Source organism: Ochotona curzoniae, unplaced genomic scaffold (assembly GCF_017591425.1).
Source record: "Ochotona curzoniae isolate NIBS_2020 unplaced genomic scaffold, NIBS_Ocur_1.0 patch331, whole genome shotgun sequence".
Taxonomy (NCBI): domain Eukaryota; kingdom Metazoa; phylum Chordata; class Mammalia; order Lagomorpha; family Ochotonidae; genus Ochotona; species Ochotona curzoniae.
The window spans coordinates 11,005-14,971 of NW_024466897.1; the positions used below are offsets into that span (position 1 = coordinate 11,005).

Consider the following 3,967-nt stretch of genomic DNA (forward strand, 5'->3'; position numbering starts at 1 on the left):
TCATTCTGGGGACAGTATAATAGCTCAATTCGCAAATCTTCTTCTTCTTTTTTTTTTTTTTAAAGATTTATTTTATTTTTATTGGAAAGGCGGATATACAGAGAGGAGAGACAGAGAGGAAGATCTTCCATCCAATGATTCACTCTTCTGGCAGCCGCAAAGGCTGGAGCTGAGCTGATCCGAAGCCAGGAGCCTCTTCCCGGTCTCCCACGTGGGTGCAGGGTCCCGAAGGTTTGGGCCGTCCTTGACTGCTTTCTCAGGCCACAGGCAGGGAGCTGGATGGGAAGTGGGGCTGCCTAGATTAGAACCGGCGCCCATATGGGATCGTGGGCATGCAAGGCGAGGACCTTAACCACTGTGCCATCGCACCGGGCCCAACTGGCAAATCTTCAACTTGCAAGAACCAGCATCCCATATGGATGCCAGATCCTGCCCCGGTCTCTCCACTTGCCATTCAACTCCCTGCTTATGATTTGGGAAAGCAGTGAAGGATGGCCCAAAGCCGTGGGAGCCAATACCCACATGCCAGACCTGGAAGAAGCGCCTGGCGCCTGGCTGCTGACTGACTCAGCTCCAGCCACTGCAGCCATTTGAGGAGTGAACCAGCAGAGGAAGATCTTTCTGTCTCTCCTCTGCAAATCTGCTTTTCCAGTAGAAATAAATTTTTAAATATTTATTTATTTTTACTGCAAAGTCAGATATATAGAGAGAGACAGGAGAAGAGACAGAGGGAAATATCTTCCATCAGATGATTCACTCCCTAAGTGAGTGCAACGGCCGGTGCTGCGCCATTCTGAAGCCAGAAACCCAGATCCTCTTTCAGGGTCTCCCACAAAGGTGCAGGGTCCCAAGGCTTTGGGTCGTCCTTGACTGCTTTGCCAGACCACAAGCAGGGAGCTGAATGGAAAATGGGGCTCCTGGGATTAGAACCACCACCATATGGGATCCCAGTGCGTTCAAGGGGAGGACTTTAGCTGCTAGGCAGTGGTGCTGGGCCCAGAATAAATATTTTTTAAATTGCTTTGTTCAAATTTCCAATGTATCTGAATAGAAATAGAGTGTATCTGAGCCCAGCTCCTTACCCAACCCACTGACAGCCCAGATCGCCACTTGCTTCCCTACCCCACACTGTTCTGAGTCATTTCACCCGTAGATACCTCAGTGTGCATCTCTGAAATGTTGTCATTGGAACTCAGCACTGAAGTCAGCAATCAAGTCATTCTCCATTGTGTGAGACAGTCCTGCAAAGTCCCCAGCCACCTGGGGAGCAACATCCCAAACATGGGGGGTAGGTCATGAGGATGAAATGGGTCCCCATGTTACCCGAACCACCCACGTCACACCTGGGAGTGCCAATTTAACCTCCAGCTTCTCACTTTTGATCCAACTCCCAGCAGAGGAGGGAGCAAGTATGCTGGCCCCTGCCAACCGCAGGGAGATCAGAATGGATTTCTGGGTTCCTAGATTTTGCCTGATGCAGCCCAGACCTGTGTAGCCGTTTGAAAAGTGAAGCAGATGGGCCCGGCGCTGTGGCCTAGCAGCTAAAGTCCTCACCTTGAACGCGCTGGGATCCCATATGGGCACCAGTTCTAATCCCGGCAGCTCCACTTCCTATCCAACTCCCTGCCTGTGACCTTGGAAAGCAGCATAGAATGGTCCAAAGCCTTGGGACCCAACATCAACATGGGAGACCTGGAAAAAGCTCCTGGCTCCTGGCTTCAGATCAGCTCAGCTCCAGTCATTGTGACCACTTGGGGAGTGAACCAGCAGATGGAGCTCTTTCTCTCTGTCCTTCCTTCTCTAGGTAAATCTTTCTAATAAAAGTAAATAATTAAAAAAAAAAAAAAGAATAGGGCCCAGCGCGATGGTGCAGTGGTTAAGGTCCTCGCCTTGCACGCCCCGGATCCCATATGGGCGCCGGTTCTAATTCTGGCAGCCCCACTTTCCATCCAGATCCCTGCCTGTGGCCTGAGAAAGCAGTGGAGGACGGCCCAAGGCTTTGGGACCCTACACCCGCGTGGGAGACCCGGAAGAGGCTCCTGGCTTCGGATCGGCATAGCATCGGCCGTTCTAGTCCCGGCAGATCCACTTCCCATCCAGCTCCTTGCTTGTGGCCTGGGAAGGCAGTTGAGGACGGCCCAAGGCTTTGGGACCCTGCGCCTGTGTGGGAGACCCAGAAGAGGTTCCTGGATCCTGGCTCTGGATCGGCGATGATTCACTTGAGGAGTGAATCATCAGACGGAAGATCTTCCTCTCTCTCTGTCTCTCCTCTCTGTCTCTCCTCTCTGTATATCTGCCTTTCCAATAAAAATAAAAATAAATCTTTAAAAAAAAAGAATAAGATGGAAATAAGTGCACATTTTTAACCACCATTACTACCTTGTTGGAAATTATATACAGAAAGAAAAGTTAGGTGGACAACTGCAGAATCACAGCTCTGAGTTCAAAGCAAGTCAGGGTTCAATCAGGCCAGGATTGCACACTTATATTAACATCCCTCCACATCATTCTATAATCCTACCATTGGAGCCCTTGCCCACAAAATGATGGTTAAAGTGCTTGGTGAGGCCGGTGTAATGCGTGGCTCACAGGAAGCCTGTGTGGTTTGCAAGCTGAGCAGCTTGTAACTCCGGACCCCACCTATCTACACCGACGAGTCCCAGTCCCTTTGGAAGCTGCCCTGCTCCACCTGCAGAGCACAGAATACCCTGGCTGACATGGAATGAATCTCTCCTGGTGTCTGCTACTGAGAAAAACACCGGTGCTCCTGGAGCCACTATGAGGAAGTTGCATAGTAAAAATGTTTAGATCTTGTCTGGGGGAAACGAATAGATGAAGCTGAAGTTTCAGAAAATGGAAAAATATACTGAAGGAGAAAGCGAGAAGAAAGATGAAGGAAAAAAAGAGAAGGAGAAAGGGACTTGCAAGACTGGCTTCCTGTTCTACAGATGGGAAGATAAACCTAGAGGTCTAAGGTCACACAACCAACCAGTAGCACTTGACTTGACCCCTTGGCCCCAGGCTGCACTTCCCCTCACCTGGGACCTGGGGGCAGTGTTCAGTAATCACTCCCCTTCCTAGGCTCCTAAGAAGCCTGGCAATCGGGGAGGCATTTTTCTCTGTCTCTTCTGGGGGACACACATGAGCTAGCAGAGAAAACATCCCTTCCCCACCATTCCTGGCCCACTCTACCCCTGAACAGGGCACAGGTGTGTATGTGACTTCCTCATATTTTAAATAAACGTTGTCACCTTGTCTGTAGTTGGACCTATTCCTAGGCTGCTTCTCTAGCAGGCAAGAACCTGGCAAAAGCGCATTCGTTCCAATCTAGGCCTTGATCGTTCCAACCACCTCCACGGGAGAGCTGGATTGCATTCCCAAGGCCTAGCTTTAGCCTTGGCCCAGCTCGGCAGGCCACCGGGAGCATCTGGGAAGGAACCAGCAAATGTGAACACTCTCCTGGCTGTCTGCCTCTTAAATAAAATCTCAGCAGTTTCAAATTGGCCATTTACTGAAACTGACTACACGCACAACATGTACAACCAGCATCACCAGTTCCGGAGTACGTCACCACTCCAAAAAGAAACCCCACATCCTTAACTTCATGCCTGACTCTCTGCACGAGGCCCAGCAATCGGTCATTGGCTCTCGGTCACTTTGGGTTGACCTCTCTGTGCATTTCATACAAAGGGACTGCTAAAGTACGTGGCCTTTGCATCTAATTTCTCTCACTTACTGCAATGATTTCCAGGTTTGTTCATGTTGAAGCACATGTGGCTAAGTAATACTCTACCACTGGAATAGAATACACTTGACTTGTGAATTCATCAGTGGGTGTTGGACTCGTTTCCATCTTTTGCTATCGTGAATGGTGCTGCCGTGAACAAGTTCTGCGTACAAGTTCTTGTTTGAACTTTTGCTGTCGAGTCCCTTAAATACATACCAAGCAGCAGAGTTGCTGGGTCAG

General features: G+C 49.7%; 1 long non-coding RNA gene across 1 annotated transcript; it reads right to left on the reverse strand.

Annotated features, from left to right (window-relative positions):
- Window positions 1-2,971: 2,971 nt before the first annotated feature.
- LOC121167108 lies at window positions 2,972-3,531 on the reverse strand. The gene is made up of 2 exons (XR_005885551.1): window positions 3,252-3,531; window positions 2,972-3,010 (listed from the first exon to the last, which is right to left on the reverse strand). It is a non-coding gene; the product is annotated as an uncharacterized LOC121167108 (long non-coding RNA).
- Window positions 3,532-3,967: the final 436 nt, after the last annotated feature.